A 27,927-nucleotide genomic window follows, 5' to 3' on the forward strand; every position below is an offset into this window, starting at 1 on the left:
GATGAGGTCTACCTGCGGTTGAAGTGGGGATGAAGTCCGGCTTCCGTAGGAGTCCGGATGAAGTCTACCTGCAGTTGAAGTCGAGATGAAGTCCGGCTCCCGTAGGAGTCCAAATGAAGTCTACCTGCAGTTGAAGTCAGAGATGGAGTCTGGCTCTCGTAGGAGTCCGAATGAAGTCTACCTGCAGTTGAAGTCAGGGACGGAGTCTGGCTCCCGTAGGAGTCCGGATGAGGCCTACCTGCGGTTGAAGTCGGGGATGAAGTCTGGCTCCCGTAGGAGTCCGGATGAAGTCTACCTGCGGTTGAAATCAGGATGAAGTCCGACTCCCGTAGGAGTCCGGATGAAGTCTACCTGCAGTTGGAGTCAGGGATGGAGTCTGGCTCCCATAGGAGTCTGGATGAAGTCTACCTGCAGTTGAAGTCAGGGACGAAGTCCAGCTCCCGTAGGAGTCCAGATGAAGTCTGCCTGCAGTTGAAGTCGGGACGAAGTCTGGCTCCCGTAGGAGTTCGGATGAAGTCTACCTGCAGTTGAAGTCAAGGATGAAGTCCGACTCCCGTAGGAGTCCGGATGAGGTCTACCTACAGTTGAAATCGGGACGAAGTCCGGCTCCCGTAGGAGTCCGGATGAAGTCTACTGGCAGTTGGAGTCAGGGATGGAGTCTGACTCCCGTAGGAGTCCAGATGAAGTCTACCAGTAGTTGAAGTCGGGGACAAAGTCCGGCTCCCGTAGAAGTCCGGATGAAGTCGCCAGCAGTTGAAGTCGGGATGAAGTCCGACTCCCGTAGGAGTCCGGATGAAGTCTACCTGCAGTTGAAGTCGGGGACAAAGTCTGGCTCTCGTAGGAGTCCGATGAGGTCTACCTGTGGTTGAAGTCGGGGACGAAGTCTGGCTCCCGTAGGAGTCCGGATGAAGTCTACCTGCAGTTGAAGTCGGGACGAAGTCCGGCTCCCGTAGGAGTCCGGATGAAGTCTACCTACAGTTGGAGTCAGGGATGGAGTCCAGCTCCCGTAGGAGTCCGGATGAAGTCTACCTGCAGTTGAAGTCGGGGATGAAGTCCGGCTCCCGTAGGAGTCTGGATGAAGTCTGCCTGCAGTTGAAGTCGGGACGAAGTCTGGCTCCCGTAGGAGTCCGGATGAAGTCTACCTGCAGTTGAAGTCGGGGACGAAGTCCGGCTCCCGTAGGAGTCCAGATGAGGTCTACTTGCAGTTGAAGTCGGGATGAAGTCTGGCTCCCGTAGGAGTCCAGATGAAGTCTATCTGCAGTTGGAGTCAGGGATGGAGTCCGGCTCCCGTAGGAGTCCGGATGAAGTCTACCTGTAGTTGAAGTCGGGGATGAAGTCCGGCTCCCGTAGGAGTCTAGATGAAGTCTGCCTGCAGTTGAAGTCGGACGAAGTCCGGCTCCCGTAGGAGTCCGGATGAAGTCTACCTGCAGTTGAAGTCGGGGATGAAGTCCGGCTCTCATAGGAGTCTGGATGAGGTCTACCTGCGGTTGAAGTCAGGGATGAAGTCCGGCTCCCGTAGGAGTCCGGATGAAGTCTACCTGCAGTTGGAGTCAGGGACAGAGTCCGGCTCCCGTAGGAGTCCGGATGAAGTCTACCTGCAGTTGAAGTCGGGGACGAAGTTCGGCTCTCGTAGGAGTCCGGATGAAGTCTACCTGCAGTTGAAGTCGGGATGAAGTCCGGCTCCCGTAGGAGTCCGGATGAGGTCTACCTGCGGTTGAAGTCGGGGACGAAGTCCGGCTCCCGTAGGAGTTCAGATGAAGTCTACCTACAGTTGAAGTCGGGACGAAGTCCGGCTCCCGTAGGAGTCCGGATGAAGACTAGAAGGTGGTCGACCACTGCCGGGACCTGGGTGGAGTCCACCCGTCGTGGAGAATTCGGCCCACATCGGTGGGAGTTCATCCGTCGGCAGAACTTGGGAACGTTGTGGAGGCTCAACCGTCGGAGAGGTTCGGGAAGATGTCGCCGAAGGTCAGACGTCGGTAGAACCCCTGGAGGGTCACTCCTGACACGAACTTCGGCTGGAGGGGTATTTTATACCCAACACCTTGCAACAGCTTCTTTTTATTCGACCTATTTGAGTCCAAAGAGGTAATATACTGAGGACAGTTTCTCTTTCAATATCCCCGCTTCTTGCAATAAAAGCATTCTACTTGTCTTTGATCGGCCTTGGGCTTCTTGATCTAACCAGGCTGAGACATCCCAGCACTATGCACCTTCTTTTTCTTATTCATTTTTTCTTTCTTAAAGGATCGACGTCCAGAAGAAGACAAGACCCTCTTACTAAGTTCATCGATTCTTTTTGGAGCTGGTGATCCTTCTTAAAGTTTTGTAGCAACCCTAGCAAGCCATAGTAGTTCACTGCAAGCTTTATCATTCTGAAATAAGTAAAAAATGGGAGGTACGATTTAGATAGAGTTCAAAATCATATCTTTTTGCAGCTGTTCATGCAAGAAAAATCCAAGCTTACTCAAGCATTCAATTAACTCGATTATGTACAATACACGATCAGTAATTGATGCCTCTTCTCTCATCTGGGCATTGAAGATAGCACAACTGATCTTGTGCCTCTCTATATCGTTAAGAGTGCAAAAAGACTCGTTCAACATTTGAAGCATGTCTCTTGACTGAGCATTCTCAAATCTATGACTGAACTCATCGCTCATCGCTACCAACATGATGCAGCGCACAGTGGTTCGATCATTGAGGTACTTCTGATAAGTGTCTCGAACCACACTATGAGCGTTCGGGGCTGGCTCCTCAGACGTCGGATCTATCAAAATATACAATATTTATTTGTGCTCCAGAACTATCTTTAATTTTTGATACCAGCTATCAAAATTGGATCCCATTAGCTTATCGCTATCCAATAGCGATCGGAGCGACAAACAAATGGCCATATCTGAAATAAAAAAATAAGGTCTAATTAGTATATATATGAATTAATTAAACCTAAAGATTTGAACTTTAATCTAAAGGTTCTCTCATTATTTTATATGAATTGATAGCCTCTACCTCTAATTCAAAAAATTACTTTAATCCCTTAGTGGGTACTGGAATCCACACAAACTGCATTTGAGCTCGAGTGTGGCTCAGCCAACCCTTGTGCATCTATGGGTAGCTTCATAATCAATTATTTTTTTAAATAATTTTTAGTATTTTATTTCATCCCAGGCTATATTTCAATCAGCTTTGGCCTCTGTTGAAAGTACTAGTTAGGTCCAACCATTAACATGATAAAATTTAGCACATCAGACTAACGAATGACCAAGCTCGAGTGTGGCTCGGCTAACCTGACCATCTATTAGAAAGACATAGCTAAAATATCATATTATGAATGATAATTTCAATAGCTAGATGAGCACCAGACGTGTGGCACCATCCAATGATCATCCAGACTGTTAGACCCATTACCATCCAACTTAATGGGAGGCTATGATTTAGTTATCCATATAACTATTTCATTTTAAGGATCTAATAATTTAGAGAATTTGGTTAAATTATTTTAAGAGAACTAAAAGGACTGACTAGCTAATCATAATCCTCCCACAGACTTCACCAAGTTAGATCAAAGAAGACTAAAAACAAGCCATCCAGGGGCACCTAAATCAGTCATATTGATTCACCTATGTGACATGGGTTAGCTCTAGTCAATGAGCAGCCTAATTGAAAAATCACATTGGCCAAATAAGTGAGATCGGTGGGAGAGATATGCCATTAACTCATCATAGACTCAATCTGTGTGAATAGCTCCCAATTAATGACCATTGGTCAAGACTGTCAAATTTATCTTAGACACCAATCGGTTTATCTGTTTCAATTTGGTCTGCCTAAAGACTCGGACTTGACCATTGAGCCAGATCGAGGTCCATCTTGGTCTAATCAAGATATAGACTTTGACCAACTACAACTATTGAGAATTGACCAAGAGAAGAATTGATCCAATTAGAATTAATAGTTAATTAGATTTGATCAATTACTTAACATAGTCCATTATCTATGTGATTTCAAATCCTAGGTCTAACCTAGTTAAACGGACCTGACTTGTGCTAACCCATAAACCCATGATTTATGAAAATGGTCTTAGATCTTTGATTCTCAAATCTAGATCACTTAATTCTCAATTAAGTTTAGGGCTGACATAGGTTCGGATTTGATATTTGAAAATAATTTTTAATTTTGTAAAATATTTTACAAGTTTTCATGCAATCAACAATAAATTAACTTCAGATCTAATATATAATATATCACATCTAAAATAATTTTTTAAGCTCTTTTCATTATTCATCTTTATGGAAAAAAATGATGCAGCACCCTTACACGCCATAGGAGAATCCCATCGAATGGGAGGAGAGGGCCATCAAACCCTACTTTCTCCTATGATCGGATGGCTATGGTGAATTATCCATTCTGACTACTACACTACTCAAAATTAAAACTAATTATTTAGATCTAATGTAAATAATTAAAATTTAGATTTTATAAAAATACATGCAGAATATATATGTCATAAGAAATGTGGCTCTGATACCACTGTTAGAAAACCGTAGGAGTTTCATGCATATATTTTTTAAATTTTACAATGAAATAAATTTAAATTAAATATTTTAATCTACAATATAAGTACATGATCTAATCATAAAATACCCTACATACGGATCTATGGCATGTATATTGTAAAAAATCTGAACTACAAAATCTGCATGATGTGCATGAAAATAAGTAAAGCAGTAGATCCAATCTACTATAACCAGGGATCCAAACCCAATACCTGAGTGCGGATAGTCGAATGCTGTAATTTTGAATATAGATTTGGAGGTCCTCGCTGGTTGCTCACAGTCGCATGGTATGTCCGGCCTCTACGAATCGTCCACACGAAGTCCTTGTTCTGATCTGCTGTCTCTGAGAGTGCTAGCTCGCAAAAATCACTCCTAATGGCTGATCTGATTGAATCTTCTTTTCCAATCACTTCAGACCCTTTTGAGGTTGAAGATGAATCAATGGAGGTCACTGAAGGATGGAGGAATAGCAAAAAATTATCTAGATCTAATCTGGATCGCCCTTTCCAAAACAACTCAGCACCAAGGCTGAACACTCACCAAAGAAGAGATAGTTCTTTTCTAATCACATGCCAAAAGCAAATTTGCCCACCCCAAATCCTCATACCCAAGACCCCTAGTTTGGCCCCTCTCTTCTTTAGATGTCTCATGATGGAAAAAATCTCTGAGCCAATGCACAAAAATAAGATCCTTTTAAGGTTGCCGATCAAGGGTGATAGGATAGGATAAGTGCCCATTCAAATTCAAATTCAAATCTCATTTGAACTCAAACCAAACTGACCTTACCCCATCCATCCTCTAATCAAAGAAGTGCTAAACATGAGTAGATGGGCATGAAAAAAATATCGGGAGCTTCTCCTTTTTGTCGCACAAAAAGAACTCATCAAAAGTGGCCAGCGGGTGGAAGGATTAGGATGAGAATTTAATCAAATTCAAAAGTCCTTTTAAATTTAAATCAAAACCAACCACAACCCTATCCAAGTGGGAAACAAAGTGGAGTATTTGTTGAAGAAATCTCATGTAGAAACAAGCTTTGCATGATAAGGAATGGCATGGAGAAGAAAAGGTGGCGCAAGGGACTTCAAACATTCAAATTTTGAATTCAATCTTGAATTCGAAATTCAAGTTGATTTCAAATTCAAACTAAATTTGATCCAATCAAATTCTATCCACTTAAAAGTGATTGAACCCAATCTAATTTGATTCTAACTCAATTAAAAATTAATTGGGTTCAAGTCCTGATCAATCAGGGCTTAATCTCTCTTAGCGATTAGGTCATCCTATAACCTAATCGTATTTGACTTGATTGAATCTAATTCAATTAGACTTAATTTAAATTTAATACTCAATCAAATTGAGTTAATCAATGATCTAATTATTGACTAATCCTCCTGAACATCACTGACTCTTAGTGAATTAATTTACTGCAATGTTGCTCAGGGTTAATCATCAATCGCATTGATGATTTTACCCTCGGACGATTCTTTATCATCGATCAGCTATATGATCGGGGAGATACTTCTTATGTGTGTGATCTTATAGATTCAAACTAAGTAGATAGCATCAAATAAATTTTTGTACCAATTGAAGTGACCATCTAGCAATGGCACCCAACATCCGGATAGGTCAAATGTGTGCGAAGCAACATCCAAGAACCTAATAGACTATGGTTACTATATAATTCATGCCTTTGACCCTTGATGCTCAAGATGACTTCAGAGTTTACTATCAACTCTCGATCAGTACATCCTAATATGTGTCTCAACCCAATTAGTCCTGTGACTCCTCACAAGGACTATCCTAGTCAAGATTTTGCTAAATTGAAATATATTGAGGCATACTCTCCATTGACTAGGAGTGGTCAAACTCATCTCGACTCATACACCAACTTCACAAGTACTTGACTGTACTCAAAAATCTTCTAATCCTGAATTAGAAATTCAGATAGTCTGGCACCAAAGTACAGTGAGTTGCTTGTAAGTCACCATGGTGATCTCAGGTCAGAAAGACACTTATATCCATATCCCTTCGAAATAACTCTTGACAACAGAGTACTCCAAAGTTAGTCACATTTAGTGAGATGTGCTCCTACATCTCACTTGCATGTCATGCCAGTATCTCCACACTTCTTAGTTAAGAGGACAACTAATATACATGGCATACAACAACCTATATTTGATATAGCTATCATCCTAATTATAACATATCATTTGGTCATGAACTAGTTTTAAAGACTAAATGATATATCCTCCTATATCGATTCAAATAGTCCTAAGAACTTCATCACAATACTGGAGTTCATAGAAGATGTACACAAAGTGATGAAAAAAATAAATAATATTTTAATAATTAATAATTTATATATAATTTATAAATATAAGTTCAACCATCAATAGACTGACGATTAGCTTTTAGACATATTTTCCAACAACTACTTCTTCAACCCACCCACATTGAAAGATGAACCCAAAGCCTTCCTCTTCTTCAGGCTTAGTTTCTTCCATTCCTCAAGTTCTTTAGGCCTCATTTTATGCCAAACTGAAGTGAGTTAAAAAAAAAAAAGAGGAGAGAGAATGGGAGGAATGGAAGGAACATAGATCAGCCAATTCAATCTTTACCTCTGGGGTCAATTGGGTTGAGGCTGACATCGAAGAGAGTCTGCTCTGATAGTAACTCCAACAAGGATAGAATTTTGAACCCATGCAATGCATTATAGTACTATCCGTCTACATCCCCCAGCTTAGGACCTTGGAGGGTAGACTCCCTAGATCGGCCTCACTAAGCAAATCCCTAGTTAGCAATGGCTAAATAGGAAACATAAAGAAAGCACCCCTTCCAGCCATGAACAGACAAAGGGGCACTGCAGATCAAGGCAGAAACCCCCTTTTAGGGGGAGAGGTACCACCAATTATCGGTATATGGATGCCTCTTAAAAGTGAAAAAGGATTGAAACAGATTGACAAATGGCTGAATCTCAGCTAGGAAACAAGCAACCAAGAAACCAATGATGAAACACCAGGAGTTCGAAATCATCGAACTTGGGGCCATGCCAAAAAATAGAAAAAGCTCAACAATAAAAGAGTAAAGGGGAGTTTAAGATTGGCCCCGAATGACTCCTCGTACAAAGCAAACTGACCAGGAGGGGGATTACAGATCCTACTACTCGAAGGATCTCTAGATCAAATTTGGACGGGATGCCAAACTGGGCTCTGAGCATGCTAAGATCATCTGAGTCTAGTGAAGAATAGTATTTTTTGGATATGAAATCCTCATCCTTATGCCCAATACCCGAATCCCTTGGGTCACCCCTTAAAAGAGGATCGGAAGGCTCCCTCACCACCTCTTTCCCTAGTCTACCCATCCTAGGGCTAATGAATAAGGCTAAATCTTAAGAAAAAAATAAAGGGAGAAAGGCAAAAAAAGCAACGAGCAGACACACACAGAAAGCAAGGATAGATTGAAAAATGGCCGAAAAAGCTCTAAAAGACCAAACCTGTATGACCAAGAGTCACTCTATGAGAGGATGATTGAAGGTTGTTAAGGGCACCTTGAACTTTCTTAGGGGGCATGGCTATGAACAGGGAAAAAGAAGACAACAAGGAAAAAAATAGAATGAAGAAAGTACTCTTATTTATAAAAGCTGTGGATGACCCCTAATCCTGCTCCTATTTGACTGAAACTGCTGGATAGTCACCACATGGTGAAGCCAAGTGGGAAGAAATGATTTCTCTAGAAGGTGCATTTATGAGCGCATCTCTAAAGTGTGCATGATGCTCCAAATCCAGCCAAATCTTTAATAACCACTGTCTAACATCTCTTTACCTGAGATCCTTTCGCAAATCTTACCAACTCCTTGATGTGACATTTCAAAAGCTACGGACGTGCCATCTTGCCCAAGGAATGAAGGTTCGACACGTGTCTTCAGTGAACATGGCCTAATCGGTACTCCCTGCACCCAATCTTAATAGCTCAAACTTGAGAGTATGGGAGCATATGTTGTGGGTAGAACTTTGATATCCGAATTGAAGACACGGCTAGACTTCAGTCATGATCAGCCTTAGATTGGTCGTTGAACCCTACATCGGCCACCAATCCATGCATAGGTTTCCAGCCTCATCATCAGTGTTCCCATGCATATATCACCAATCCACACTTACACTTAGGCCTCCAACCCTCACATCGATGGCTGACCCCCATCTTCTCACATATTAAGTCACGAATCTACACATCGACTATTGATTCATCATCAAAGTAACCTCCAGGCATCGGATATCGATGACCCCCACGTCAGCCTGACCACCCATGTGCCAAACCCTATGTTAGCCTGACCCATGCACTTGCTGCTAATCTCCATCTTTAATAGTATGCATGGCAAGTTACCAACTCACATCCCTTTCGATTCCTACTTTGATTGCCATATTCAAAAAGTTTGATGGAAAACTCCCATACAATCCCTTCAAATCATGCAATCTTTGGGAGCAGCTGGCAACAGACTGGATAAGACAATTATAACCACCCAATTCTAAGAAATCAGACTGAAAATTCTGGGGCCATGCATTCAAAGGAGTCGGAGCAATCTACAATTCTTCTCTCTCACAGCTCTCACTTCGATCTATAAATAGAGGTAACCAAGAGACCCGTAAGGTATGCAACTATCTTGCACGCTCCTTCTCATCTATTCTATTGATTCCTGAGTTGAGCATTAAAGGGTACCCGTCCAAGTCAACTACGGTTAGAGACTTATTTTGCATGTCTGATTACCATCATCTCAGTCGGATGCCACCTCACTCTAGCTAATCAAACCCAAGCTAGGGATCTATAGCAATAGTTTCAAAAATAATAAAGTTGAAAATTATATTTTTTTCAAAAGTGACTAATGATGGTAAAGTTGTTATTACACTTTATTTAGATGATTTACTTATATTTGATTCAAATTTAAAAATTATTGAAGAAATCAAAAGCTTTCTTAAACAAAGTTTTGATATTAAAGACTTGGGTCCAGTGGATGTTATTATGGAAATAAAATTTATTCGACAAGATGATAAATAATTTTAATCCAATCACATTATATTGAGAAAGTATTACATTGTTTTAACTATTTTGATTGCAAACCTAGTAAGGTACCTTTGAGTACCTAATCTTTAATGAATAATGAAGGTGAATCCATTGAGCAAGAGAAATATGCTAGAATTATCAAAAGTCTTATATATCTCATGAATTATATAGAACCTCATATAGCATATACTATGGGAAAGTTAAGTAGGTTCACTTCTAATTCTAGTGCAGATCATTGGAGAGAAATTAAAAGTTATTAAGATACCTAAAGAGTACTTTGCACTATGGACTTTATTATGATGGTTCTTCACCTACATTAGAATGTACTCTGATGCTAATTGGGCTTCAAGAAAATATGATTCTAAATCTACTAGTGGGTGCATATTCACCATGGGAGGTGGTGCCGTAACTTGGTCTTCCAAGAAACAAACCTGCATTGCTCTTTCATCAGTGGAATCTGAGTCTATTGTTATATCTTTAGTTGGTAAGGAAATAGCAAAGGTTAGGAGATCTTTAAGACAAATTTTTTTATCAATACTCCAATACAACCCATTACTATATATTGTGATAACAAAACAGCAATATATATTGCTAAATACAATAAAATATCTGACAAGACTAAGCATATTGCTATGAAATATCACCATATTAAAAGAATTATGAAAAAAGGTAAAGTGGTTGTGGAATATCTTTCAACTGAGTTTATATTGGTAGATTCATTTATTAAGCCATTGACTCAAGAAAATTTCTTAAAAGCTTCGAGGCGAATGGGATTATTGCTAATTAATTGAGGTCAACTGATTGTAGCCTACTCCATATTTAAAAATTAGAGTTTAAAAGAAATTTAATCAGTTAAGACACATAGAAATGATAACAATTAAATTTCATTTTTAGTGCATGGATTTTTGAAACTAATGCTTAAAATTATAGTTTCAAAATAAAAAATTTCATCTCTACACATGCATTGTTACAAAGTAAGGTTGAACTTGATATCCCATAAAATCAGCCCATCAATCGTAAATGGACATGTGGCAAGAAAGATTTGAATTCAAAAATAGAATTAAGCAAGATTCAAACAAAAAAAGAGACTGCAACAGATTTGAATCTAGATAAGGAAAGAGGTTATGGGAATCTCTTGATTTCTACCTCCAAATCATGACAGATTCATGCTCTCTCACCTATATAAATAAGGTCAAGGAGATCCCATGAAAATAGGCTTTGAATGAGAGAAACTCTCATAGCCTAAGATCTTATGGTGAGAGTCCCTCAAACCCTCATCCATCATTCTGCTCGTTTCTCATAGGTAAGTGGGTCCATGAGGTGTCAAGACTGAGATGATGTCGAAGCTGAGCTATCAAGCCTGAGATCGAGATGATAATGATATCCGAGGGCAAGCTACCAAGTTTGAGGCTGAGCCACAAGCCTGAGATCGAAGTGAAGGCTGAGCTCCCAAAGGTGGAATACCCAAAAGCTGAGTCCTGAAGGTTGAGAACCAAAAAGCTAAGCTCCCAAAAGACAAGCTCCTAAACACTTATCCTAAGGCCAATCTGAGAAGGCCAAAGTCAAAAGATCAAGATAAAGCTGACCAAAATTGGACATTGACCAGATTTGACCATCTCCAATTCACTCCAGATCGATCAGATATTGATCAAATCCTAGCATCTCTAAATTGGCTAGACACTACCAAATCTGCCCATCTCTGGATTGGCTAGACACTCATTAGATCCAACCAACTTTAGTCAATCAGATGCCATCCAGATCTAACCATTTTCAGATCAGCCAAATGCCAATTAGATCTGACTATTTTTAGATTGGCCTAAATGCAAACCAGAATAGGATAATATTTTATACTACTTTAACTCTTTATTATATTCTCTCTTTATTATTGTTCTTTCAAAACCCGACCTGACTTAGGCATCAAAGGATCTGGTCAGAGCCAATTCGATGAGCTTTTCTCTTCTTTGTTATATATGCAAATCCACAGTCCTCCAAAGAAGATCAGTGCTCCATCTTTCACCACCGTGAGTTGAGTGGATTGATTAGCACCCTCCAAGCTTATCCTAGTTGGACTAGATTTTGGTAGCAATAGATTTATCGTGATAATAAGGAGGGCATCATTAGTCCCACGTTGATGGTGAGTTAAGAAGAATTCTGACTTACATAGGAAGGAACCATCCTTCCCACATGAGGTATCTTTTGGATTGAAATCTAGAGAGATAAAATCATGAGGCCCATGGGCCAAAGCAGATCATACCTCATATGTTAGACCATAAGCCCTTGATCACAATATTGGTAGCCTATGCAGGTCTCGAACCTATGACTATGATACACTTCTTGCTCGTATATAGACTCTCTTTTTACTGGAGGACTATGGTGTTAATAAGAAAGGAAGGCACCTCCTACCCATACACAGTCTCCCCCTTGATGGGAGGCTATAGTGATAATAAAGAAGGAGGACATCATTAGTCCCATATTGATTAAGTCAAGAAGACTCTGGCTTATATAGGAAATGACCATCCTTCCTATGTGAGGCATCTTTTCGACTAGAATCTAGAGGGACAAAACTATGACATGCATGGGTCAGATTGTAGACAATACCTCACATGCAAGGCCATGAGCCCTTGATAACAATAAAACTAATAAGTTCTTAATAAACCCATAGCCATGATGGAGTGAAAATAGGTTGCAAAAATTCTTGATAGGATTTGCCTTTGCAAGTGTAGATGTTAGGGTCGCTTCTCATGAATTGTGGTGAAGTTCTAAAACACTTGCTAAGCTAGGATAAGCATGTGACCCACCGTAACGTGCAGCCTTAAAAGAACTAATGAACGTTTGTATAATGTGAACAAATCTAGAATCTTATATGAAATTAAAGTTTTATCCTCCCATTTACTTTAGACTTTGTTTAAACCATAGATTCAAGGATATCCAAATATGGCTATGCATTTTGCAAATAGCTTTTTATTTATTAGTTTACATTTCTTTACTTCTTTATTTTTATTTTTAGAAAATGGTGGGAGAATGTTGTTCTTTTTTGTAAAAATAAAAATGGCTCTTTAGTTTGAAAACATCCTGAACGAATGTTTTTTCTTCTCCAATAAAAGTTTTTTTTTTCGTGGATTTGCAGCCCGTAGATTACATCTGGGTGGAAATGGGGGTTTCAATTTTAGTAGTTTTCATTGAATAGTTATCAGATTCTTTTAAATATAAAGCTTTAAAAAGTTTTCTTTCTTTTAATCTCTCCTCCAAAATGATATCTTCTCCCAAAGGATGTATCTTTTGGATAATATCCTTTGGATTACTATATAATCTAATACAGAAATGTGAGAGGTATCTATTCTTTCTGATTACTATACTTTCATCATATTATTTTAGTTATCAACGGTTCTAATTGGTTCATCTTTCTCTAATCATGCAGACTTAGAGGAAGAAGATTAGAGTCGGGCATTGTATATTGAAAGCAGGTTTTCCAAGTAACCGTCTGCATATTTGTAGATTACGATCCTAGCGAGGAAAATACTATCTTTGAGATGGTATCATAGATATGCATTGCCCATTTATTTTATTTCTTCATCAATCCCACAACAAGAGAGATTATATAATAGTTATGGTACGATCTTAACCATGAGGAACATGCATAGTCCCAAGTATCAAGGTTGTCTTGTCTTCAAACTCTCACATGAATTATAATATACTGTGCATTTATTCCAATAGCTGTAATTAAGCTTATCACAAGACTAGACTTAACAATAGTCACTACAGAATTTACATTTTGGTTCAGTGCTAACCACAAGATTTTAAGCAAGTTATGAATATGAACCCCATTAAGCTTGGTTATAATCAAAACATTCTTTTCTATTATAGCAAGCACTGACTTTGTTTTTTAGCTTAATGCCAGTTATCACAGTTTTGCACTTCCCCTCTATCTATCATGTCTTCCATGAAGATGCAAAGACACTTATGAAGATAGAAGTTAATAAAATTTTGAAAGCATTTCAAATCCATTGTTTCTAATATTGGTTGTGATGTATGACTAATTAGGATGAAATACAACATGTAGGAGGACCTAAGGAATGGCGTAGAGTAGTGATAGGTCTAATTTGATTGCTTGCTATCCTAAGTCTGTATATGAGAAAGCAGGGATCAATCCTTGAGGTCAAGGACAAATAGAAGTTCAACTAAACCTGCCCTAGGGTGTTTATAATGGGAAAGAATATAACGAATGATGTTTTAAAGGGTTTTAGGAAAGTGAAGGATTATGCAATTATTGATATGTAACTGAAATTTGAGAAGATAGTGCATGTTAAATAGATGATATAAGTAGAAACAAAAATTATAGACAAGAGATCTAGAGAAGAGAGGGGTGGGATGAAAGAGAAAAGAGGGGAGAAAAATAGGAGGGTCATCATTGGCTTAAACCTTCCAATTCTGTTCACATCATTCATATAGAATATTTTTTCCCCAACCTTCAAAGGTTTCCTGTAGGCTCTTTATGACTTTCTACAAGTAAATTAGGATTGTTGGAAACCAAGTAACCAAGCTCCAATATCTTTCCAAGAATGCAAAATTAACCTGTATCGACTGAGACTTGAAATAATGAAAAATCAAATCATCATGCTCTATCATTTAACCAACCCAATATATATACCGAAAGCTGGCTTTTAGAACCTACTTTCGAAGTTGCCTAAAAGAATTCTGAGTATAAAACAAAATCGGAACTAAAGTTTTTCATTTGCCATCAACTTGGAAATCAAAATAGTTTTTCAATGCCTAACATTTCCAATTTACAAAACCCACCAAGGAAGAAGAAATAAACAACAAAACAAAGAGAGTTACCAGCTTAATTGGACATAATTATTTTACAAAGAAAGAGAATAATATGTCTCATTTTTTATAAATTATTTAGTTGTTACTGGTAAGCAAAGCTAGTGTGGGAAAAGATTGGGGATATGACAAACCTTAAATCCAATTCCTTGAAGATAGGAAAAACTTTCTTTCAGAAGAGATAGCATATGAGCATGTATTACATAACAACATAGAAGACGCACACATGCATCCTAACTTTTGGGAGGAACATTAAAAAAGAAGAAGAAGAAGAAGAATGAACCAAAGAGAAATGTCTAAAGCCAAAACTATATGGATCCATCACAAAAGAATAAAGGCATGCCTGCCAGGAAACCAAATTCCACACTGCCAGTAAACTATTCATCAAAATTTTGATATCAAAATAACATTCTTTCATGAATATCATATGGTTTGTCTTTACAAATAAATGCAGACAAAAGATAGAAGATGCCCAAAAATGCAGACTTCTAGAGTCGATATGAAGAGAAGATGAGTCAACCCTTGAAGAAGAGTTGACCCCTCTGTGTTTGATAGCTCAACGGCCAGTTTTCTTGATAGTTCTTAATAGAAAAGTTCCATCTCTAATAGCTCTTTTTATCCATCCAATGGCAAGTACATGTGTCACACCTCGAATCCAGCATCCAGATCGGACACGTGATGGCCGCATACTCCTTAGGACAAGGTCCTAAAGAATATGTCAAACCTGCTATGCACCTCACTATTCGATCCCAAGTCCTATAGAATTCTTCTGGATCTAAAAAAAAATAAAAAGAAGGGGTGAGCTTTATAGGCTCAGTAAGTTATCAATATTTCTGAGGGATCAAGCATAATTAATTTTCAGAAAGATAACCATATAACAATAATATGTAATAAGATAATTTTTCTTTGAAACATGCCATATAATTTAACAAATATCCAAAAAAAAATTCTCAATTTTTGGTGACTACGGCCACGATCAGCCCTGTGACAAGATCCAAAAGAGACTAGCTCCTAAAAATAAACATGCCATGCATTAACATGTACCAGCAATCAGCCCTGACTAGCTAGGCCCAAAAAAAACTAGCTCTGATTCACACAGTCATGATTAATCCCGTGACAACGTAAAAAGACTAGTTCTGAAATATACACATGACACATCAGCGTGTGTCAGTGATCAGCCCCAACTTGCTAGGTTCGAAAGAACTAGTTTTGCCATCGATCATCCCTGACTGATTAGGTTCAAAAGAAATGCATTTCTAGCAAGTGGCCAATGATCAGTCCTGTTGGCTAGACCCGAATCATAGTCGACTAGAGAGTTTTTCTCATAATTTTATAGTAATCAATTTCTCATACATCATTAAACCAGTTTTCATAATATTATCAAATCAAACTTTTCACACCTCATTTTCAGAAATAAGAGAATAATTTTATTCAAAAAATATACAAGAATAAATATGTATAATTTAAAGATCATGTAATTATTAAAATCAAAAAATCATCTCCTTTCTAGTTCAAAATCATGCAGAGACGATGTCATACTTGATCCAATATTATAAATTATTTTTCATGCATAAATATATACTTTCAGATCTTTCTAAATTTCTAAATATGTAAGTAATTTTTATTTATAGAATCTAATTTTAAACATGAATATGCACAAAAATAACTCAGAGATAAAAAAAAACTTACAATTGATCAGATCCAAAATTCTATAATCTTCGTAGTCCTTTCTCTATATCCGGTGTCTGACATTCTCTCGATGTTGAAGGCTCTGATAACAACTTTTATTTACCCTCAATTTTAGAAAATTAAAATAATAGAAAGGATCTTTCAATCTGGTTTGATCTAGATCTAGATTTAGATTAATTTCTAAATCAAACCTACATAATTTCAGATTGACCCATACTCGATTGAATTGGGTCAAATCAAATAGACTAGGTTCACCCAACCCATCTCTCTTCCCCTCTCTCTCTCTCTCTTTTTGTCTTTTAACCGATCACAAGACCCCACCCCTTGGGGTTTCATGAAGTTGACTGGTGGTTGGGGGGGGTTTCAGTGATGAAGCAGCCGAACCGACTGAGGATGGCGGCATGACGACGGCCAGAGGTGGTGGTCGGCCGATGATGACTAGGGACTCCATCGAAAAGAAGAGAAGGGCACAGCCTAGGGCCTGAAAGAAAAGAAAAGAAGAGAGGTTTACCAATGACGGCAATGGTGGTGGTGACAGCAGCTGACGGTAGGAAGCGGCGGTATCTCGCTCAAGATCTCTCGATACAAGGTATGTTGGGGTTTTAGAGAAGAAGGATTAGGGTTTTAGGGAGGTGGTGGTGCTCGGCACGATCACGCGATGGCCACCAGAGATGGGAAAGAAGAAAGAGGAGGAGGTGATGGAAAATCAACTATGACATGGAGGTTTTATATAGAAAAGGATGGAAAGGGATAAATTTGATTTCTCTTCAGATAGAATTGGGTCTCGCTGGTGTGATTAATCCAGACTCCTCCACACTGATGTATGACTCCTTTGAACACCCATGGCCTTTATCCTCTCCCACAGCTTTCGATTAACAGGGGACATGACTTCCCTATTTCAATTGAACTCATCTTCTTCCTCCCCCCTGCATCTCCTTTTTTTTTATTCAATTTCTAGTGAAGTTGGTAAGGGATGCTGGCTTCAGGGTGAACCAGATCCAAAGGGTCCAATTCTCACATTCTTCCCTCCTTAAAAGAATTTTATCCTCAAAATTTAAGAAATCTATGTCTTTTGAAGTGGAGGATGCTCAACCCAAAACTTACATGTACCAATTTATCCTGACTTGGCATTTCTTTCAAATTGAACACATGATCACGTTATTACAATGCTCGCAAGCTATTCTGACCCCTCGGGTCAACCACAATGCTCATGCACATTTCTATACCAAAGCATTGACTCTTTCTAAAAATACTTCATAATTTGGTGCCTCCACATTAGTTTTGAAATATTGCCCTTATGATATAAATCAAAGATCTCATCTCTTCTTGATCAAAATCAGTATGATTACTAGATCAAATTATTTTTAGACTAATAAGATCAGCATTACTTAAATGATCAAGACTCTGAGATTAAAATAGATACATGTTCATTCAAAATTTAGTTAGGATCAATTGGATGCAAAAGCCTTACAACAAGATTGATTATTAAAATCAATTGTACTTGAAATAGAGCTTGAAATAAATTTTGATGTAAATACTATAATAAAGTTTCGATCCCACAAAAGATAATGGCCCAATTAGATTAAAATCAAACCATCAGATGACTGTGAAGGTGATTATGATTATATAGTAATGGCTTTAAATAACATTAGTCCATCATGAATATAGAAATAAGCTTAAAATTGAATCACAAAAATTAAATCCAAGAAGATAAAATATTGATATCATGATTCCTATGTTGAAGTCGAGATCATAAAGAGGGAACGAATCAAGTAGATTTGTTTAGATACTTAATAGACCAATTTGATCAGCAATCAACTAACCTTAGATGTTGGTGCAAAAATCTGCTTACGTCGGAGAAGCTGGAGTCACGGTCGCCGTCAGGACCTGCAAAAGAAGTCTAAACCGGAGGTGGGGTTGCTCCGACAAGACCCTTCGATGCTCAAGTCAGTTCTCTGTCTCAACAAGAATGGAGTGCTCGAACAGAAATTTTAGCAGAGTTTCTAGGTAAAAATGAGAGCTTATCGAATAACGTATCTGGGGTTCCCTTTTATAGATGGAGGGGGCAACAGATTGATAGCGAGCCTGTAACCGTCTGGTAGTGGGCCGTTCAGAGTCAAGAGGAATTTATTGTGGAGGGTAGTGGAGGGGGATCGTGGCTATCATCGTGGCTCGCCACGTGGAATCAGTTACAGAGAGTGGAGCGGCATCCGCTATCGTGACTCGTCAGGGAATGGTGGAATCGCACAGGTTCCGCCGTAGGGAGTGGAGCAGAATCGTGGCCGTTAATACGGCCTGCCAGGGAGTAATGGAGCTACGTAGGGTTCGCCGCAGGGAGTGGAGCAGAATCATTGCCGTTACTGAGGCCTGCCAGGGGGTCCAGACTTGTCGGCCAAAGTTCGGTTGGAGTCGGTAGCGAGGTCCGGTACCCATAGAGTTTGGGCGAGGTCTTCCCACAGTTGGAATAGAAGATGGAGTCTGGCTTCCGTAGGAGTCCGGATGAAGTCTACTTGTAGTTGGGGTCGTCGGCGGACTCCAACTCCTGTAGGATCCGGACGAAGTCTGTCTGCAGCCGTTGGAGTCGAGGATGGAGCCTGGCTCCCATAGAAATTCGGGCGGAGTCTTCCTGCAATTAAAATCAAAGGTGAAGTCCAGCTCTCGTAGGAGTCCGGACAAGGCTTACCAGCGATTGAAGTTGAGGACGGAGCCCGGCTCCCATAGGAGTCCGGGCGGAGTCTGTCTGCAGCCGTTGGAGTTGAGGATGAAGCCCGACTCCCGTAGGAGTCTAGGTGGAGTCTTCCTGCAATTAAAGTCAAAGGCGAAGTCCGGCTCCCGTAGGAGTCCGGGTGGAGTCCATCTGCAGCCGTTGGAGTCGAGGACGGAGCCCGGCTCCCATAGAAATCGGGCGGAGTCTTCCTAAATTAAAATCAAAGGCGAAGTCTGGCTCCCGTAGGAGTCCGGATAAGGCTTACCAGCAGTTGAAGTTGAGGACGGAGCCCGGCTCCCGTAGGAGTCCGGGCGGAGTCCGTCTGCAGCCGTTGGAATCGAGGATGAAGCCGGACTCCCATAGGAGTCCGGGTGGAGTCTTCCTGCAATTAAAGTCAAAGGTGAAGTCCGGCTCCCATAGGAGTCCGGACAAGGCTGACCAGTAGTTGAAGTTGAGGACGGGGCCCGGCTCCCGTAGGAGTCCGGGCGGAGCGATGGGAGTTCACCAACAGCAGTCGAAAGTCGGAAGAGACTTGCGAGGGTCAATCCCGCCAAGAACTTCGGCCGAGGGTATTTTATACCCAACACCAGTCCCCCTACTTCCGAGTTTGAATTTCGAATGAAGGAAGTACAGAGAGGTCGTCGCAGCTGAAGTTCTCCCCCTGACGCCCGCACGCAACCGTCCTCAGATATGTTGGCATTTAATGCGCGCATGTCGGAGCCTTTTTTCTGATTAGGGCAACCCGAAGAGTCTTTTCGAAACTCCCATCGGGACATGATCCCAAGCGTCGTGCCATAAAAGTTTGCGAACAGTCAACCCCAGGTAGCGGTGAATGGGACACGCAGGACACGTGGTGAGCACCGGTTGGCCTAAGGACACTCGCCACCATAATTGCGCTAGGCTCCGTTGCCTATTTAAACCCCCCACCCTTCCTTGGGGGGCTTCACTTCGCCTGAGGGATGACATCTTCCTTTCACCAGAGAGCTTAGCCACTCAGCCACTCCATCGGTGCCCCTTCCGACTCCGAGCGTCCTTTGCATCGGTTTTTGCCATCTCCGCTGGCTCTTCGCCATTTCCAGTCCCTCGATTCTCTTTAAGGGGTTCCCCCGCCAGGACCTCCGCCCTGGAGGCCAATCTCAAGAGGATGCCATGGTCTTGGAAGGGTGCAAGGAGGAGAACAGCAGTCTGCGAGTTCTCCGGTCGTGCCGCCGTGGGTTCCCGTTGCTTTGAAGGGAGCTCGAGGGAGAATCCCTTCAACAACAGGGGTTTAATAACGGGGACAACCGGTGAAGGCATTCCATCTGGGAATTTTGGAGTAGCTGATCGGGGCGACGTCGGTCAAGGGGGCAGAGTCATCATCACAAGCCGTGGCGGGATCCTTGATGTCGTCGGAGCTGAGGGACCAGAAGCGGTCGGCACCGACGGTGAGGCAGTAAAACTTGTTGCGGGGATGGTGGAAGTAGCGCATGCTGACCTTGCCAGAACACCTAGGACGGCGGTTGTCATGGGGCATTCGGTGATGGTGCATATCTCCAACGCCATCGCCGTCCCCGGGGTAACCCCGGTTCTTCTTGAAACAGGTCGTCGTCGCCACTGCCGTTGCCTTTGCTGGCTCCTGAACTCTATCCCATTCTTTTCCCTCTAGGGTTGGGATTCCGGAGATGGAGTGGGAGAAAGTCGAGCATGTTTATCACACGCACTGGAAAATGCGGTTGGACAGAACCGGGAAGAGAAGTTTACAGCCTGAAGTGGCCTCCGGTGTATCTCTTCCAAGTCGAGTATTCGAGCCTTGTAATAGTGTATTTTTTTGTAGCCATCCGGATCTTGTAACGTACATCTTGTTGATTGAAAAATGAGAAGAAGATTTTATTACCTCATCCGTATTTTACGTCGAATTGTTGTCTACCGAACTTCTTTCCTTTGCCATTATCGTTGTTGTATTCCCTTTTTTCTTTTCTCTTCTTTTCTTTTTCTTCTCTTTTTTTTTTTTTTTTTTGACGTCGCCCTAAGGTTACCGGTGGTTGCCACACCAGCTCGCCTTTTAGTTATCCCTTTTCTTCAACCTTAATGGCTCTATAATGCATACGAGAAGATAATTTTCCACTACCTCTTTTACTCATGTGTTGAATTATCATTTGCCGAGCTTCTTTTCGACCTTTATGTCGTTCGGAGGTACCCATTGCTATCATATCGACCCATCTTTTTCGTCCGTGGTCGCAGAGTCGTCTGGGGCCATACGGGTTTGGTGCCCCCATCAGGGCTCGAGCTCGGAGGTCTGAGCTTCTGTCATCCTGAGGAAGTTGTCTTACCTTGGGCTTGTGTTGAAAGCTTCCTTGAAAGCTGAGGTTCTTGATGAGAGCCCCAATCCTTGCCGAGACAGGGTTCTCTGCATCTTGGATGCTGTTTGTTTTCCATTTGTCGCTGACGTGATCCATCGCCTTCCTTTTTCTTTTTCGCTTGGAATTTTTCCTCTGCTCTTGGTGAGGCTACAGGAGTTCGGCTCCCGTAAGTGAAGTCAGGGCGAAGTTCGGCTCCCGTGGGAGTCCAGGCAGAGTCTTCCTGCAGTTGGGGCAGGAGGCGGAGTCCGGTCCCCGTGGGAGTCCAGACGAAGCCTGTAAGTGAAGTCGCGGGCGGAGCTCGTCTCCCGTAGGAGTCCGGGTGGAGCCCTTCAGCAGTTGAGGTTGGGAACGGAGTTCGGCTCCCGTAGGAGTCCGGGCGGAGTCCACCTGCAGTCAAGGTTAGGGACAAAGTCCAGCTCCCGTAGGAGTCCGGACAAAATTTTATTGCGAGGGGGCCGTTGGGGAAAGTCCCCCCCTTTTTCTCTTCTGGTCTTTGAATGACCAGACTTTTAATTGATGCCAGGATGAGGTTCTTCCCCCATTCCTGTCGTAACAGGTTTCAGCTCTGGTTAGGAGAGGTCCTCCTCTTGTTTCTAATGCGGCCGTGGGCGTACATATGGGCGTTGCTGGGCCCTTCCCACCTTCCGGCCTAAAGAGAGTCGGGTCTTCGACTTTGATCAAGTTAGGGCGAGGTTCTCCTTCTGTCCCTAATAGGGCTGTGGGGGCGCATATGGGTGTTGCAGGGCCTCTCCCCCAATCCGACCGAAAGGGAACCGGGCCTTCGACTTTGCTCAAGTTAGGGCGAGGTTCTCCTCCTGTCCCTAACAGGGCTGTGGAGGTGCATATGGGCGTCGCAGGGCCTCTCCCCCCATCCGGTCTAAAGGAAATCGGGCCTTCGACTTTGCTCATGTCAGGACGAGATTCTCCTCCTGTTCCTCACATGGCTGTGGGGGCGCATTAGGGCGTTGTAAGGCCTCTCCCCCCATCCAGTCTAAAAGAACCGGGCCTTCGACTTTGCTCATGTCAGGATGAGGTTCTCCTCTTGTTCCTGACATGGCTGTGGGGGCGCATTAGGACGTTGTAAGGCCTCTCCCCCCATCCGGTCTAAAAGAATCAGGCCTTTGATTTTGCTCATGCCAGGACGAGGTTCTCCTCCTGTTCCTGACATGGCTGTGGGGGGCATTAGGGCGTTGTAAGGCCTCTCCCCCCATTCGGTCTAAAAGAACCAGGCCTTCGACCTTGCTCATGCCAGGACGAGGTTCTCCTCCTGTTCCTGACATGGCTGTGGGGGCGCATTCGGGCGTTGTAAGGCCTCTCCCCCAATCCGATCTCAAGATAATCGGACTTTCATTTTATTTATGTTAGGATGAGGTTCTCCTTCCGTTCCTAACATAACCTTATTTTAATTGTTTGAAGGGGTTATCCCCAGTCATAACAAATCCATGCCAAATGGGAGGAACATGCAAAGTCGAAAGGAATTTAGATTCAGGGCAAGGTCGTAAGCGATACATTTACAGGTTTCCCGAGTTCCATGATCGTGGAAGGTCTGCTCCTCCTTGAGGCCCTCCGGTGATGGAGTCGATGGTCCCAATTGGAGGCCGATCTCCGGGCTGCTCCTCCCTCCTTGGCGGTTCAGATTGCGGCAGGGCCCTTGGCCGATCTTCTCTACCCTCAGGCCGACATCGGATGAACCTATCGAGTCGACCTCACTGGATGAGCTCCTCGATCTCGTCTCAGAGCTGGATGCGAATTTTGTGTCATGGCCATGGTCGCGGTGGTAGAGACAGAACTTGTTGGGGTTGCGCTTCCCGGGGTGTGTGCGTATCCTCTCTGGCCTAGGGAGCTGCTCCCTGACCTCCATCAGTACCTGGATCTTCGAGGCATTGAGGGGGGCGTAGTTACAAAATCTTCTCGGTGGAGAACCCCGTCGAACCCCATGATTTGGACTTCTCTGCCTACGTACCCGGGGTGGAGTATGGGCACGCTTGTGCCCAGGAGGGGATCGAGAACGTGGCCGAGCTTCTCTCAACTTTTTTTCGACTGCGGGCTTACTCGAGTCTCCCGCCTGCCACTCTCTCGCGGTCTCCTCATCCTTCATTTTGAAGGCTTCTTCCGCTCGGACGTACCCTTCAGCCCGAGCCAACAAATCAGCAAAATCCCTGGGGTACTTCTTCTGAAGGCCGCCCTTCAAAGCGGCCATTGCTACCGATTGGTCCAAATTCCAGACCTCCAGCGCTGTGACATTGAAGCGATTGATGTAGGCCTGAATGAACTCCCCCTCCCTCTGCCTGACATTCATGAGGGACTCCGAGCCCTTCCGGGGGTGCTGGCTGCTGACAAAATGGGCCATGAATTGGTGGCTCATTTGATCGAAGGAAAAGATGGTACCCGACTTCAGCGTCGAGTACCAATTTCTCACCGCTCCCTTCAAGGTGGATGGGAAGGCCTGGCACAAGATGGCGTCGGGTGCACCATGAAGCAGCATCATCATTCGGAAGGCTTCCAGATGATCGATCGGGTCTGAAGTCCCATCGTAGCTTTCGATCTGAGGGAGTTTGAAGTTTGGCGGGATCGGTTCCTGCATGATCATTTGAGAAAAGGGGGGGTCAGTGCAAATATCCTCACCATAAGCGGAGGGAGCATGACGGAGTTCTTCGATTTGCCGATTCATTTCCTGGAGTCTCCGGTCCAGGAAATCCTCTCGACTTCGGGTCTCGAGGGTCCTCTGGCAGAATGGGGGCAGAGATCTTCCAAGGGTAGAGTCATGATCCGATTGAGGGCTCTCCACCCTCGGGTTCATCTTCCTGGGAAAGACGGGGTGGCCGGCCCAAGTGGCCCGCCCCATTGTCGGATTCTGGCATTCCGGTGACACCTTTTCCAAGCGCACTGATGCTTGCGGCTGCTGCTGCTGCTGCATGGCCTGTATGGCCTCAGTGAGGCCTCTGACCTGCTGCGCCAGCAGATTAAATTACTCCGTGCCAACCGCCATTGCCGGAGGAGGAGGAGGCTGGAAAACTGGAGATGAGGTCGAAGCCTGAGATCTGGCCGGGAGGCCATGGATCATCATGTGGACGCCTTGCGGGGAGGCATCGGGCAAAGACCAAGTAAAGGAGGGAGGAGAGGACGCCGGAAAAGATGCCCGGGGGCGGTCCCATTGAGCGCCCCTTTAAGAACAAGGGTACTGCGAAGACACAGCCCTTCCTCTAGCGCCAATCTTGTTGGTACAAAAATTCGCTTACGTCGGAAAAGCTGGAGTCGTGGTCGCCGTCGGGACCTGCAAAAGAAGTCTAAACCGGAGGTGGGGTTGCTCCGGCAAGACCCTCCGATGCTCAAGTCAGTTCTCTGCCTCAACAAGAATGGAGTGCTTGAACAGAAATTTTAGCAGAGTTTCTAGGTAAAAATGAGAGCTTATCGAATAACGTATCTGGGGTTCCCCTTTTATAGACGGAGGGGGCAACAGATTGATAGCGATGCCTGTAACTGTCTGGTAGTGGGCTGCCCAGAGTCAGGAGGAATTTATTACGGAGGGTAGTGGAGGGGGATCGTGGCTATCGTCGTGGCTCGCCACGTGGAATCAGTTACGGAGAGTGGAGCGACGTCCGCTGTCGTGACTCGTCAGGGAGTGGTGGAATCGCACAGGATTGCCGCAGGGAGTGGAGCAGAATCATGGCCGTTAATACGGCCTGCCAGGGAGTAATGGAGCTGCGTAGGGTCCACCGCAGGGAGTGGAGCAGAATCATGGCCGTTACTGTGGCCTGCCAGGGGGTCCTGACTTGTCGGTCGAAGTTTGGTTGGAGTCGGTAGCGAGGTCCGGTACCCATAGGAGTTTGGGTGAGGTCTTCCGCAGTCGGAATAGAAGATGGAGTCTGGCTTCCATAGGAGTTCGGACGAAGTCTGTCTGCAGCCGTTGGAGTCGAGGACGGAGCCCGACTCCCGTAGGAATCCGGGCGGAGTCTTCCTGCAATTAAAATCAAAGGCGAAGTCCAGCTCCCGTAGGAGTCCGGACAAGGCTTACCAGCAGTTGAAGTTGAGGATGGAGCCCGGCTCCCATAGGAGTCTGGGCGGAGTCTACTTGCGGTTGAAGTCATGGGCGGAGTCCGGCTCCCGTAGGAGTCCGGACGAAGTCTGTCTGCAGCCGTTGGAGTCGAGGATGGAGCCCAACTCCCGTAGGAATCCGGGTGGAGTCTTCCTACAATTAAAATCAAAGGCGAAGTCCAGCTCCCGTAGGAGTCGGACAAGGCTTACCAGCGGTTGAAGTTGAGGATGGAGCCCGGCTCCCGTAGGAGTCCGGGCGGAGTCTGTCTGCAGCCATTGGAGTCGAGGACGAAGCCCGGCTCCCGTAGGAGTCCGGGTGGAGTCTTCCTGCAATTAAAGTCAAAGGCGAAGTCCGGCTCCCGTAGGAGTTCGGACAAAGCTTACCAGCAGTTGAAGTTGAGGATGGAGCCCGGCTCCCGTAGGAGTCCGAGCGGAGTCCGTCTGCAGCTGTTGGAGTTGAGGACAGAGCCCGGCTCCCGTAGGAATTCGGGCGGAGTCTTCCTGCAATTAAAATCAAAGGCGAAGTCTGGCTCCCGTAGGAGTCCGGACAAGGCTTACCAGCAGTTGAAGTTGAGGATGGAGCTCGGCTCCCGTAGGAGTCTGGACGGAGTCCGTCTACAGCCGTTGGAGTCAAGGACTAAGCCCGGCTCCCGTAGGAGTCCGGGTGGAGTCTTCTTGCAATTAAAGTCAAAGGCGAAGTCCGCTCCCGTAGGAGTCCGGACAAGGCTTACCAGCAGTTGAAGTTGAGGATGGGGCCCGGCTCCCGTAGGAGTCCGGGTGAAGCGATGGGAGTTCACCAACAGCAGTCGAAAGAGACTTGCGAGGGTCAATCCCGCCAAGAACTTCGACCGAGGATATTTTATACCCAACATCAGATATAAGATAGTCAAAACTTTTCTTAGCACAATCAATATAGTCTCATCATGACTAGCCTAATAATTTATAGTACTCACATTTTCTTTAATGATTAAAAACCTCTTATATTGGAAAAATTTTAGCTTCTATCATAATACATTTCAAACTACAATCAATATCTTCGATCAATTTTAAATGACTCAACTACCACACTTCCACTACACGACTCTGATTTATATTTTTTATTTTTTTATCCCAAATTTAAATTTTATAAAATCCAAGCAAAGATTTTATTGTCTAATATACTAGATCATAATTATGCCCTGAGATAATTGCCATATTCATATCATTGTTTGATCGAGATGCTAACTTCCAATAAATTCAAGATTGCTATCCATCATATCCAATTAAATTTTCAAAAATAAATCCAATGCTTAGCACAACATAATACAATCTATCTATATTACTAAAAAATATATATATTTTCTCCTATATCAATTATTTAACCTCAATATCTTTCTCAAAATTAGTCTGTTTCAATCGTCTATGCTTTAATCCTAAGGATCATAATTCATATTCATAAAAAAAAAATCAGATATTGTATAATAATTTAATCGACTTTAAACATCCATAATCAATTAAGATCCTAATTATACCCCACTCTCACTAATCGAAGTTCTTATGATTTTTAACCTAAGCTCTGATACCACTCTGTCATACCCCAAATCTAGCATCCAAATTAGGCACATGATGGCTGCATACTCCTTAGAATAAGGTTCTAAAAAATATGTCAGATCTGCTATGCACCTTACTGTTCGATCCCAAGTCCTATAGAATTCTTCATGATCTGAAAAAATAAAAAAAAGAGGGGGTGAGCTTAACAGGCTCAGTAAGTTATCAATATCTCTAAAGGATCAAGCACAATTAATTTTTAAAAAGATAACTATATAATAATAATATATAATAAGATAATTTTTCTTTAAAATAGGTCATGTAATTTAACAAATATCTAAAAAAAATCTTCTCTCAGTCTTTAGTGACTACAACCATGATTAGCCCTGTGACAAGGTTCAAAAAAATACTAGCTCCTAAAAATAAACACGTGATGCATCAGTATGTACCAATGATCAGTCCTGACTGGCTAGATCTGAAAGAAACTAGCTCTGATTCACACAGTCATGATTAATCCCGTGATAAGATAAAGAGACTAGTTTTGAAATATACACACGATGCATCAGCATGTCTCAGGTTCTGATCATAGCCGCACATGCGCTCGACCTCTACTGGTATCCACATGGAGCCACCTGATCGGAGCACCGAGATCACTGGTGTGCTAGCACCTTGCAGATCTAGCTCCTCATCTTTGGATCTAGATCTCTTCTTCTAGATCTTGAAGAAGAAGATCGCTACGTGAACTCTTTCACGCAGATCTGTCGGGATCTGAACCAAATCACCATGAAGAGAAGAAGAACCCTTCTTCTTCTCTTCTTCTCTCTCTTTTTTCTTCTTAGATCTGATCTCTATCAAATCTTGGCATGGACATGAAGGAAGAAAAGAGAAGGAAGTTGGGCGTTGGGGTGTGTAAGAAAGAAAGAAGTAGTGCCTCACATCTTTTCACATCACAAACTCTTCACGCCCCTTTTTAAATTTTTGTTGCACTCCTCATCTTATCCCACACACCACCTCTCCATCACACTCAAGAGATCTCATCTAAGGCATTGAAATTAAATCAAGAATTGGAAAAGTGTGGAGATAAGGCTGCATTGCAAGAAAGAAATCTCTTCACACCATAAGCGCACGTCCCACCTTTCTCCAATTTTTTTGTCACACAAAATTAATCTTTCATGCCTCAATAAGAGAGATTTCT

The sequence above is a fragment of the Elaeis guineensis genome, chromosome 4, assembly GCF_000442705.2.
Source record: "Elaeis guineensis isolate ETL-2024a chromosome 4, EG11, whole genome shotgun sequence".
NCBI classification, from domain to species: Eukaryota; Viridiplantae; Streptophyta; class Magnoliopsida; order Arecales; family Arecaceae; genus Elaeis; species Elaeis guineensis.